A 14,043-nucleotide genomic window follows, 5' to 3' on the forward strand; every position below is an offset into this window, starting at 1 on the left:
GAGTGCGTGGTTTTATGTGAGATGGAGCTCTAGCATGAGCTGAGCCTGTCTGCAGCTGTCGGGAACAACTCCCTAAGCTGTTTCAGGATAATGCCATACCATATACTCTTAAGTGCCTTATAATCCTCGCGGTTAAATAGCAACTTTGGTTTGGCTTTATCAAAACATGTCGTGTAAGGTGTCATACGATTTGGAATACCATCCCCTCGCCAGTTCTGGCGACGGGGATGGCATTCCACCCCTCTAGAGGGGTAAGACATGTTACTTCACTTAAATGCGGTTAATTTCTCCAAAGACCTTAAGATCCACAAAATGGATGCCTCTGCCACAGACAAATGTCTGGACCCCTGCAGTTGACCGAAACTCAACCAAATGGGTCCTGGACAAAGGGTTTCCTGTCACAGGAGGGTGTCACCGCCCTCCAGACAGGAGATAGTGGATTGTAGCAGGGAGGTTTGAAAGAAACCAGACACTGCCTGGGGCGCACAAGGCTGCCCCTTGCATAATCCGGCCAAACCGGTTCTGGGGCACTCCAGCCCTCGTGCCAGGGCGGCCTGGATCAAAGGAAGGGGGTGTATCCACCCACTTCCTGGGTCCCACCCATAGGAGGGGACCTAGCAGGTAATCACGCCCCCCAGATTCGAATAAGAGTGGGAGCAGTGCTAATGCACATCAGATTTCCTGGAAGAAACATTTGAAACGAAATTCTGGACCCTTCGCCCTCCATCTCAACGTGGAAGCCTGAAGAATCTCCCTTGTGGTCAAGGAGTGACCACCCTGCAGCAGCAGGCACCATCCAGCCCTCGACGTCTACTTAGTTGCAGTTCCCGCCGGAACTCGAGCGACTGAGATCGACGAGATCAAGCCTGCCTGCCTTCTAACAGCCCGATCCACAGTCCCTGCAAAGCTGAGACCCGTGGAGGCGACCGGAAGCGTGGGGCACGCCATCTTGAATTGACCACGAGACGCTGACCGTGCAGCCCACGAGTGATCCTTGAAGCTGTGCACCGGGGTTTGAGAAGCCCCCACCCTGAGCTGCTCCTGAGCCGAAGTTCAGCCCTCCACACTCGACGAGTGCTGCGTGGGGCCCTTTGGCTCTATTTGGCTCAACGCGTTGGCCCGGTCACTTGCCAGCTGGCTAGTGGTCCCTGTGCCGACGAACTAACTAAGAAGACTCGTGAATCTGGTTGCTCCAGATCCACACCAGCTCCCCTGAAAAGGAGCCCCAACTCTGACCTTCCTGGTCTGAGTGAGAAGCAATCTTCCAATCCCGCGTGGATTGCTCTTGCCAAGGCTTGTTTGCTCCAAACTTGAAGCCGACTGCACCGACGGTGAGAGCCTGCGTGGGACAGATCGTGACCTGCTCCTGGACGTCGCAGATGCCCCAGAGCCCACGTGACAGCGGAGAGAAGCTCCTCGACGACCACCTGATTGCGCCCGACATTGCCTGGTTCCGTCCTGGTTCCACCCTGGTCACTGCTGAGTGACCCAGACTCTGTCCCCTCTGCTTTCAGGTACTCTACAACTTGAGTCCACCCTTGGACTCCACCGGACACTTCATCTTTAACCCGCCTGCAGCCCTTTCAGCTTCAAGCACCAAGAGCCTGCGAGTCAGAACCCGACGCCACTTCGACCCTGTGCACCCACTTCCTGTGGGTGAGGTAACTTTGCTCCGCCGGTGTTCCCACACTGGTGCACACCTCTAGGGTCTGTGTGTTAAGTTTTGTTCCTCTAGGTTCAGCGGAAGTGTCCTTTAACTTTAACTTTACAACTTTTACGCACCATTGGTTAACATTGGTGCGTGCGTGCGCTTTCCGCACATCTCCCGAATCCCGAGGGCCATTCCCGACTTCAGCATTGCTTGTCCTGACTGCTCCCAGCGATTCCCTAGGCCTAACCACTGCTCGAGTGGCATCTCTTATACCACTTGTTTAGTATATGGTTTGAGTGGCCCCCGCCCTCATCCATAATTGTGCAACTTTGTATGTTTAAACAGTGCTTTTGATTTAACGCTTGTGCCCCTTTATTCATAAAGAATACTGGGGATTGTTTTTAGTAATAAACACATATATTTTTATAATATATACTTGTGTGGTGTCCTTTCATTTGGTATTACAGGATTGTATGTGGTAAAACAGCTCGCTTAACACGACCTCTTAAGTTAAGCCTTTAGGCTGCTTAGTCCATGCTACCCCTAGGATAGCTTGTCTAATAAGGTTGACTTACAACCAGACACCATAAGGGATTGTTTGGTCAGGTAGTAGGTGGTTCCAGAATTGGAAACATCCCCTACCAGGCCAACTTCTCACACTCGCCCATCACTGTGCTGAATAAGAAGAAATCCTTCTTATAATCGGGCATTCCTAACACAGGGGAGTGGGTTATCTTTGTTTTGAGTTTGCCACAGGTATTGTGCATCTCAGGCATCCATGATAGTTCTTCGTGTCCAGCTTTCACCTACTTCATGGCCTCGATTAAGGAGGCGATGAGCGTGCTGTAGTCAAAGACCCACTGTCAGACATAGATGCACAATCCTAAACATTTTTGCATACCCTTCTTCATTTTCAGTGGCCGTGTAGCTCTGATAGAGCCGGCACATTCTGGTGGGATCCATCGACTGGCCGCTGAGATCAGTTGGCCCAGATAGTTAATCTCCTGTTGTAAATACTGCTTCTTCCCCATCTCTACTTTATACCCCCCTCTCGGCAAGTGCTGTCAGGAGGGCTGTCATCTCTTGATGACACAGGTCATCAGAGGGGCTGCTTATCAAAATTTCATCAGTGTATTGTATGAGGGTGCTGCTTGATTGGAAGTTAACGAGGACCTTCCCCCATATTCGATTGAAAATACTGGGGTAGTCTCCGGTACAGCAGCTGAACCCCTCAGAAGGTGATACAGACAGTTACTGACTGCCGTGATGCAGCAGAATGCTGAAGTCTACCACAAAAAATAGCTAGTGTCTGTTGGTATATTAGTTAATGTGATGAAGGGGTCTGGTACTACAGGGAATTCTGGGACCACAATGTCATTTAGGGGGCGCAGGTCCTGCACCAAGCGCCAGGTCCCTCCTGTTCTCTGTTTGACTGGGAGGATGGGTGTATCGCAGGGAGAGATCCCCACGTGGAGGACCCCTTGATGGATCAGTGCTTCGATTGTAAGTGCTAGACCCTCGTCAGCTTCATTAGAGACCGTGTACTGACTCACTCGAGGGTGGAGAGCCCCTTCCTGATTTGGCCGTATAGATGAGACCGATGTCATAAGGTCCCTTCGCCTATAACTGCGGTAGCACTGCTGACAAGTCTGGTTCCTGGGAGGTTGTGAGTACAGCCATGTGCAGCAGAGCCCCATTTTGCAGTTCCACCTTAACTGTAATTGAATCAGTGATGATAATTTCCGAGGCCCATGGACACTCAAAAGCTGGTCCTCTTTTACCCCCGTATGCTGAGGTCGGGTGTGATAAAGATGATGTACGCCAACATCATGCTCGCTTGATCGGTGGCCAACAGGACCCCATATTTAGGCTATATTTTAATGGCCTCAAGCATACCAGCACCTCCTCTTGGGGTTCCAAATCATGGTGACCTTCCTGGTGAAACACAGATCCACCGGGCAGCTGTAGGTTCTGTCCGAGCTGTTCCGGTGCATTAGAAATAATTGTGAGGACGGCGTTAGTGCAGGCTGTCAGGTCGGTGAGCACCCCTCTTATTGGCCTATTTGTGCAATGTGGGCGGGTTAAAGACATGAGTCTTGTTAGGGAGACCCCCGGAATCAATTTTGTCATTTACCATCTTTTGAGAAATGAATTGTCAGGATGAGCAGTGATAAGCAGCTGTCACTTTATGCGGCTGCCTCCCATGCCTAGCTCCAGGGATTTTGTGAAGGAGACCCTCATAACTGTCCATGGATGTGAGAAGTTAACCTGGCATATGATGTACACTATTCTAGTGGGCACCTTGCATCAGTCTAAACAACCCTTATGATGGTGGTTGTAAAGTCAACCTTATAGACCAGCTATCCTAGGGGTAGCATGGACCAGCAGTCATAGGCTAAGACTTCGGAGAGCATGTGAAGCCAGCTGTTTTACCATATATAATCTCTTGAATACCAAATGAAAGGACACCACACAAGGTATGTATCAAATATATATGTATTTATTTCTAACACAACCCCTCTGTACTCTTTATGAGGTCAGAGCTCGAAATACATTACAAGTTACTCATTAAGCATACTATAAGTTGCACAAATACAATTCTGTCCTAGGGGCCTCACGAACCATATATTAAGAAAGTGGTATAAGAACCACTTCACAAATGATGACTAGGCCTAGAGCCTAGGGAATCGCTGGGGCTACACTGGACAACCAATGGATTGGAAGTAGGAGACCCACGGGGGACGTGTGCAGTGTCTAAACACAGCCGCGAGTTACCATAGAGTTATAATGGTGTACAAAGAAGTTATAAAGTTACTGTTTAAGGGCACTTCCGGAATGGACTATGACAAAACCACTTCAGACTAGGACACTAGGATAGTCAATACCCACGGGAGCACCGGAGTACTCGAGTTACCTCACCCAGGGAAGCCGGGTGCATAGGTGTCTTTTGGTGTCGGGTTTCGTCGATGTCTTCAATGGAGATCTGCAAAGAAGTGCTGATGGCGACCAGAGGAGAAGTGTCCGGGTGGATCCAAGGCTGGATCGAAGATGTATAGGACCTGAAAGCAGAGAGGACAGAGTCTGGGTCACTAGCCAGTGACCAGGAAGGAACCAGGAAATGAACCAGGCGATGTCGCGTCAATTCAGGTGAAGAAGTGAAGCTTGTCTCTGCAGCCACGAGGACCAGGAGGTGTCGACGACAACCAGGATCTGGATTCGAGCTGTACGACAAAGGATCTAGTTGACTGCGGTGTCGGTATCCGGATTAGACCCAACAAGCCTTAGCAAATGCAGTCCACGCGGGAAGTGAAGATGGGCTTCGAGTCAGACCAGCAAGGCCTGAAGAGTTTTTCCTTTGCAGGGAAGCTGGAGCAAGCCTGGAGCAACCAGGAAAGCAAGTTGGTTTCAAAGGATTGTCTTCAGGAGGCTCACTAGCCAACAGGCTAGCAACCGGGAAGACGCATCAAGCTGAAATGCAAGAGTGGACCCCACCCAGTGTCCAGGGTGTGGAGGGCTGAGCTTTAGTGCAAAAGGTGCTTCGGTCTGGGGCTTCTGGAACCCCAGTGAACATCTGCGAGGGTGCCTCGGTAGTTGCAGTGTTAGCAAAATGCAGGATGTCCAGGGTGTCTGGTCCCACGTCTCTCGTGACAGCCACGGGTCTCAGCTTTGCTGTGGATGTGGATCAGAGTCAAAGAAGTCTGGAAGTCTAGTTCCTGAGTCGCTGAGTCTTCGGGTTCCGGCAGGAGCGTCGACAAAGCAAACCGGCAAGTTACTGGTGGTGCCTGTTTGCACAGGGTGGTCACTCCTTGACCACAAGGGAGATGTCTTCAGTCTTCTAGTCGATATAAAACATCATAGGTCCAAGAGTTTTGTATCAGAGTTTCGTTCCAGGATAATCTAAAGTCTCTAGACACAGCTCCTATCTTTATACTGATTTAAGGGGCTGGATTACCTGCTATGTCCCTCCTTTGGGTGGACTCTGAGAAGGGGGTGGTTACACCCCCTTCCCTTTGTTCAGTTTAGTGCCAGAACAGGGCTGGAGTGCCCCAGCAACCGGTTTGAACCGGGCTATGCATGGAGCACCTTGTGTGCCCCAGGCAGTGTCTGGAAATGCATCTTTCCATTCAGCCCACCCTGCCCCAATCCACTACAGACTGTCTGGGGGAGGTGCTGGCACCTCCCCTGACAGGAAACCTATTGTCCAAGCCTCCCTTGCTGGAGTTTCGTCCAGCTGCAGGAGGTCAGACTCGTGTCTGTGGCAGCAGCATCTATTCTGTGATGCTGAGGCTCTGTTCAACTTTAACCGGGGTTAGCAGTAAATACATGTCTTCTCCCTCTAGAAGGGTGGAATTCTTCCCCCGCCACCAGGAGGACTGATGGGAGGGGGGTGGGTAGGATTCCAAAGTCTTTGAAACCTTACACAACATGTTTTGATAAAGCCAAACCAAAGTTGGTATTAACCACGAGGATTATAATGCACTTAAGAGTATATGGAATGGCTATATCATAGGAGATGGTTCCGAAAGCTGCAGAGGGGCTCAGCTCATGCCAGGGCACCCTCTCACATAAAACCAAGCACTCTGCCTCCAGGATTGACAAGGCCTACCATAGGAGTCCACTATTCTAAAGACCTGGCTGTTTCCACTTTAATTAGCAGAGTCACAGAGGCTCTCCTCAGTCCGCTGCACATTTTCGGCTTTTGATCTGCTCAGCGCTCTATAAAACTATTTCATTCATTCAAGGATGTGTGGCGCCTTGTCTCCCAAAGAGGCGTTCCTTGCTGCTTATGACGAGGGCGTTATGTGGTCCCATTTACGGAATTAATCGAATTTAATAGTTTCCAAAGAAACAGTAGCCAGCTACAAAATAAACATCATTAATTAATGTATTTGTTGGGGTTTCCTGTGCATAATATCTACTTGGGTCAGTCTAAACTTGGGTAAAAATTGGTTAGGTTACTAAGGACTGATCCTGGATCCCTGAGGCTGACATGCAAGGATGAGCAAGGAAGTGTTTACAAAAAATGAACAACGCCATAGCTGCACGCGGAAAGGGTTGTGCTCATTTAAGTGGATGAAAGTGTCTGAACATAGCCTTTTTAACTCCAGTAGTTTTATTTTTCCTATTTTTCTTTTATTGCTCATAACATAAAAACTGCTTTGATTAACGATCTGAAAGATGGGGTCTGTATGGGTTGATGGTGAGGCTCTTTTACATAACATCATTGAAATCAGTTCCTGGCAGGAATTTTCCCGCCCCTAAAAACACAGGGCAAGCTTTATCTGTTTTTATTGATTGTTTTTTACATTCTGAAATTTGCTTGAGAAACACTCCTTGGAACAGGCATCGCCAAAGCCTATAGGTCTGGCCTTGGCAATCTGGTACAATGCTTCCTTTTTATTACTTATTGCAAACAATATGCCATAAAGTAAAAACAATTGAGGTAAAGAGTGGCTACAAGGGATTTCGTTCATCTGTTGCTTTTTGATCAACTTGCAAGTTAGTTAGGAGAAATCTAACCCTAATGCATCCATAGGATAACAGCAAAACTTTTCATTAATGGAAACAGTAAATGATAAGCAGAAGCAAGGAAGAAAGGGGAATAAAGCACACAGAAAGGTGATTTAATCTGAAAAAGTATTATATTGAATAAATCAACAAATAAATATACGGAGATATGATGAACAAATCAGTATCAGCAAAAGATGTTATGGACAGATGTATGCAAAAATCAACAGGTCGGTTCATAACAGCCCATCAGCTCCTTGAACTCATGGAAAGTAACCAAGTCAAACAATGTACGATGGTTAACTCTTGGTGCAGGTGGATTGCTTTTGGAGATGATGAAAAGGTCGACGTTTCGGTCTTGGTTGCAGATGTCTATAAGACCATCATCAGGACTGTAATATTTTTGCGATGAGTGCCCCCTAAGTAAGAGCAATATATTGCAATTACTTAATATGCCAACTGAATTGAATAACCACATGGACAAACACAATACTAAAAAATTGGACAGAAAAACCGTGTGCTCCACATCCTAGCGATGTGACTTAAAATATTTACATTCCCATTTAATTAGTGAACTAAAATTCAGTGAAGGCTAATCCTTCATAAGTCATTGTTACTTTGACAAAACAAAAAATTACAACAAGTTTATAACAAGTTTATGAGCTTGGAACCTTACAAGCTTGTCATTAGGTTGTAACATTTATTGCAAAACAAACATTGCTTTTAGGTAACTAATGCCAAATCAGTCAGGTATGATTGTCACTATCATTCATGTAACTAGCCAAGAGAACATAAATAAACTTACTATGCACTAAGGCGAAAGATGCTCAAATGGGTGAGTCACTAGAGTTGGATCGCTACAGCGCTCTTATCTGAAAAATAGAGCAGCTCATAACCCTGAGGTTGTTAGTAAAACCTAAAGACTAGCGTAAATAATAAAGAGCTAATCATACCTATCGTATTTAATGACACAGATCCAGCATTTAAAACTTGAAACCGGTAAAGTTGACAGGTCAGAAAAGGCGCGATCTCCATGAAAAGAAGAGGGGATACATTGTGTAAATTGTAACCTGCCCCGAGAATCAAAAACAATTCTATGATCAAAGGACTGGGAATCGCTACAGTAAGCAAAAAGCGGTAACAAATGAAACTGACAAAGTTAGTTACTCGCTGAGAAACAATGGGTGCCCTGCTGGATGAAATAGGAGGCAACCCAATTGCTTGTACTGCCCATGGTGTAAAGGCTAAAAGGACTCGCACCAAGACTCAGCGGTTACCTTATCAGACCGGCACGTGTCTTTAACAAAACCGGCTGTGGACCGACTATTAGGGGCCTTTCCTCACTATAACTACCAGCGAACTCCTATTGAGTATAAGAAGTCTGGTATACTTTCAATAAATGAGCAGAATGCATAGAGCTCATAGTACTGTGCCGAAGCCGAATGCTATCACTTTTTTCGGTCTACGCACCGCATGGCTTCACTTAGGTTATTAGAAAGCGCTTCTTGAAAGCAGCATGTTCCGTGTTCAGACTGAGAAGCATCGGTGGTCAGCAGCTAAAGAATAGGACCTGCTGTCTTGTTTTCGTCTGTCAGATTCCTTCCGACAGTGGTGAGTTTTTGGATACCGAGGCAGTAGCCTCCTTACTCCACATATGTTTCGAATGTTTTAGTCGCTGTTTAGGTTGTCTTATTGTTGTGTGACTCTTTGTCACAGTTGGGGTTGTATCACATGGTCAGCTCAGTGATGGGCGATAAAGAATAGTTTTGCATGTCTGGGTTTTAAATGCCACGACCCGGAAGTCGATGCCAGTCGGGCTATGGACAGAAAAGAGAGACTAAGCCCATGGTTTGTACAGAAGGCAGACCACGAGAGCGTCGGACATCTTAGAATGTCTCAACCCTCCAGTGTACGAGTGCATTAAGAATGCTAGTGACAGTCACACCTATTAGTTAGTAAAACGTGATCAGCCAACCACGAATTAAAAAACCTGATAATCATTCGTATAGATGACTTAATATTCCAATAAGATTTCAATTCAGGAGTTGAATCTAGCGAGTACATTTAATACAACATTCCACCAAAATTTGGGAGTGCACGATTGAGAAACGGAAGATATCACATTTGACTGAAAATATATTCAAATCTAATGTAAAAAGAGGGCATTTGGATGCGAAATCGTGGCAATGAGGTATGGTTCAATGTCATCTAGGTAGTATTATGAGGACAATGAAAGTGAAAAATCACGTATTGTGTTCAAATATGCCGAGAATTACAGAGATTTCACAGCTAACGGAGAAAAACAATATAAAGAAAATAAATGTTTCTCTGTAAAAAACAGTCTATAGTTAAAACATATTGTTGTTGCTAAATTGTCATGTAAAACTTTTCTTTTCAAACCCAGACTGAGGTAGTAGCCGGAGTATGCTTTGGGCTCCTACGTGTGCTTAAACATTTGCTGGGTTTCTTTGACCCTACCATCTGTCAGGCAATCATACAGGCCACAGTACTCTCTAGACTGGATTATGCGAGTTCCCTATATATCGGGGCCAACAGGGCAGAGATACTGCGTTTACAAAGGGCACAAAATGCGGCAGCCTGGGCTCTCCTTGGTCTGCCGAGAATCTGTCCCATCGCTAGTTCCATCCGCAAACTACATTGGCTGCCGGTGGAGAAAAGTATTCAATTTAAGACTCTCTGTATTGTCCACAGAATAATGTTTCCCCAATCTCCTGGTATTCTGGCTAGCCTCATGGTGCCCTATAGACCTACCCGTCAGCTGCGCTCCGTGGACCAGCATCTAGCCGTTGTTCCTGGGTTCAAGAGAGTACGGGTCGGCGGACGCTCCTTCTGTGTGTGTGCTCCTAAGCTTTGGAACTCCCCCCTGCACATATTAGAAACATTCAAAATCATTCTCTCTTCCGTAAAGCCATCAAAACTCACCTCTTCCCTGCATAATTGCCTCCTGGGTGTTCTTGGTTTGCTTATAGCAGTTACATTTCAGCACTGGGACACCCCGGTCCATGGGCAGCTGCGCGCTTTTTAAAGCCCCTTAACCTAACATAACATAACCTCCTGCAGGGTGTCTGTTCCTTGGTAGCGATGGCTCTTCTCCCGACAAAGCGCCGTGCTTAATTTGAGCCGGAGGTTTCCAGTGCTCAGCACCTAGTCCTGAACACTGGAGCTTATAGCGCGAACTTGACCCAAAGGTATTGGAGCACATTTTTTATGAGCACCAGTTAAGAACACATTCATTTTGTGTAGGCACGGGGAGATGGATTTGCTCAGAATCACAGGATGTTGAGCCTACGCCGAAACTTGAACCCGGTTCACCAGCTCCAAAGTCAGCAGCTCTGGCTGTTATGCCATATCCTCTCCCCGCTTGTAGGGTTTCATGGTAAGTCGCTAGTTCTGTTATAGGCGGTGCTAATAGGAGCAATGGGCTGGTGCAAGCTGCCTCATGACGAGAGCCCCGTCACTTATTTTTTCACAAATTAACACTGGCCAAGTGTGAAGTTGCCTCCATTGGGGGAGGGGTCATCTAGCCACTATCAAAAATTGGCTCAATAGTGTGGTTGATAGTGACACCACCAGCGAACTATATCCCCTCTTCCCCCAATGGCTCAATGGATCCTTAACGCTTACGTCTTCAGAGTGTAGATACCGGCAGCGTCAAACTCAGCTTGTTATAAGTAGGACAACACAATTATGTGACAATTCTTTTGTTTTCTCAGTTATTTATTGAACCCCATGGCCCAATACCTGCATATTATGGCAGCTGTTACCTTCTGATTCCCCGATATGGGCGGTGTTTAATCATACATGTCACCTGTCATTTCTTCCTACTTATCTGATAATATCCTGCAGCAACGCACTTGATGTAACAACTGAGCCACATCGGCGATTGCAACACATTGATATGAGCCTGTACTGGTAAAAAACTCAATAAAAACAGGTTTAAAAAAAGATGGCACACACATGCTTGCAATAATATTTAAAATATATAAAAATAATAATCTCACTTAATTTTAATACAACTGCACAGGCTGTTTCTGGTGGAATAAGGTGCGATTGGATTTGAATTGCAGTGAAACAAACACATAGTTTATACAGAGAGGGGAGAATAAAAAAAATAGAACAAGCATTGGCAAATCTAACAGGCTGAGAGGTTTTTATTTTGTTTTTTGCAAACATATGCAAAAAGAAATGGGCAAAAGTATAAAAGTAAAGGAGTTGCTTAGAAGACCAGGCACACCTCCCTTGTACTTAATGCACTCCTCTTCAGGCGGCTATACGCGTGTGATCATTAAAACTGCCACCACTCACAGTGAAAAATAAGTAGTGGGCGAAGTGGCTATTGCCTCCTGACCCAGAGCCCCACTAAGCGAGTATTAATGCATGAAGACAGGTCTCAGGGTAAAGAGGTACACTTGCATTTGCTAGATTCCAGATTATAAACTTTTTTTTTAAAATGGTACATTACAATGGCTGGTGTTTCTCATATTTTTCCATTGCCAGAGCACTCAAAATGGATTTTAAAGAATGATACAAATGAAAGAAGAGCTTTGACATATTGTTTAAAGGAAACTTTACACTGTCATGAGAAGATGTTTCTCATTTTTACAAGACAGTGTTGACAAAAATAGGTCTGCTATTATGGTTTTCTACGAGACAGTCTTGGCAACAAGTTCTGTCCAATTTTACAATGTAGTGTTGAGGAGAGATATTTTTATGAGACACCCTTGAGGATAACTCACATAAAATCATTGAAATTGTTTTGATAGGATTGTATGGCAGAAGGGGGTTTGAGAATAGGTTCGGTCTGCTTTGTACTGGGCACGCTTGAAGGACAGCTCGTGTCTGCTTTTCACGAGGCGAGCTTGGGGGCGCCTGGAGGGGTGCCTGTAGGGGCGCCTGGAGAGGTGCCTGGAGGGGCGCCTGGAGGGGTGCCTGGAGGGGTGCCTGGAGGGGTGCCTGGAGAGGTGCCTGGAGGGGTGCCTGGAGGGGTGCCTGGAGGGGTGCCTGGAGGGGCGCCTGGAGGGGCGCTTGGAGGGGTGACTGGAGGGGCACCTGGAGAGGTGCCTGGAGGGGTGCCTGGAGGGGTGTCTGGAGGGGTGCCTGGAGGGGTGCCTGGAGGGGTGCCTGGAGGGGCGCCTGGAGGGGCGCCTGGAGGGGCGCCTGGAGGGTCGCCTGGAGGGGTGCCTGGAGGGGCGCCTGGAGGGGTGCCTGGAGGGGCGCCTGGAGGGGCGCCTGGAGGGGCGCCTGGAGGCGTGCCTGGAGGGGTGCCTAGAGGGGCGCCTGGACGGGCGCCTGGAGGGGGGCCTGGAGGGGTGCCTGGAGGGGCGCCTGGAGGGGCGCCTGGAGGGGTGCATGGAGGGGCGCCTGGAGGGGTGCCTGGAGGGGGGCCTGGAGGGGCGCCTGGAGGGGCGCCTGGAGGGGCGCCTGGAGGGGCGCCTGGAGGGGCGCCTGGAGGGGTGCCTGGAGGGGCGCCTGGAGGGGCGCCTGGAGGGGTGCCTGGAGGGGTGCCTGGAGGGGTGCCTGGAGGGGCGCCTGGAGGGGTGCCTGGAGGGGTGCCTGGAGGGGCGCCTGGAGGGGTGCCTGGAGGGGCGCCTGGAGGGGCGCCTGGAGGGGCGCCTGGAGGGGCGCCTGTAGGGGTGCCTGGAGGGGTACCTGGAGGGGTGCCTGGAGGGGTGCCTGGAGGTGTGCCTGGAGGTGTGCCTGGAGGGGCGCCTGGAGGGGCGCCTGGAGGGGTGCCTGGAGGGGTGCCTGGAGGGGTGCCTGGAGGGGCGCCTGGAGGGGTGCCTGGAGGTGTGCCTGGAGGGGCGCCTGGAGGGGTGCCTGGAGGGGCGCCTGGAGGGGCGCCTGTAGGGGTGCCTGTAGGGGTGCCTGGAGGGGTGCCTGGAGGTGTGCCTGGAGGGGTGCCTGGAGGGGTGCCTGGAGGGGTGCCTGGAGGGGCACCTGGAGGGGCGCCTGGAGGGGCGCCTGGAGGGGTGCCTGGAGGGGCGCCTGGAGGGGTGCCTGGAGGGGTGCCTGGAGGGGTGCCTGGAGGGGCGCCTGGAGGGGCGCTTGGAGGGGTGACTGGAGGGGCGCCTGGAGGGGTGCCTGGAGGGGCGCCTGGAGGGGTGCATGGAGGGGCGCCTGGAGGGGTGCCTGGAGGGGTGCCTGGAGGGGTGCCTGGAGGGGCGCCTGGAGGGGTGCCTGGAGGGGTGCCTGGAGGGGCGCCTGGAGGGGCGCCTGGAGGGGTGCCTGGAGGGGCGCCTGGAGGGGCGCCTGGAGGGGCGCCTGGAGGGGTGCCTGGAGGGGTGCCTGGAGGGGCGCCTGGAGGGGTGCCTGGAGGGGTGCCTGGAGGGGCGCCTGGAGGGGCGCCTGGAGGGGCGCCTGGAGGGGCGCCTGGAGGGGTGCCTGGAGGGGCGCCTGGAGGGGCGCCTGGAGGGGTGCCTGGAGGGGTGCCTGGAGGGGTGCCTGGAGGGGTGCCTGGAGGTGTGCCTGGAGGTGTGCCTGGAGGTGTGCCTGGAGGTGTGCCTGGAGGGGCGCCTGGAGGGGCGCCTGGAGGGGCGCCTGGAGGGGTGCCTGGAGGGGTGCCTGGAGGGGCGCCTGGAGGGGCGCCTGGAGGGGCACCTGGAGGGGTGCCTGGAGGGGCGCCTGGAGGGGCGCCTGGAGGGGTGCCTGGAGGGGCGCCTGCCAACCTGCTTTTTGACCCAGACATCTGAATTGCTAAACTGATAGCGAGAAATGGAAACCCGCTGGAAGCTGACTTCTGCCTGACCTCGGCTTCATGCAGACTTTATAGTATGGATGAGATTAGCTTTTAAATTGCCCAAAGTTTATTACTTTTTTTCTCAGGCTGTTCTGTCACCTTTGAAAGATAGAACTGGCTCACAGGG

This window comes from Lissotriton helveticus, chromosome 8, assembly GCF_964261635.1.
Source record: "Lissotriton helveticus chromosome 8, aLisHel1.1, whole genome shotgun sequence".
NCBI classification, from domain to species: domain Eukaryota; kingdom Metazoa; phylum Chordata; class Amphibia; order Caudata; family Salamandridae; genus Lissotriton; species Lissotriton helveticus.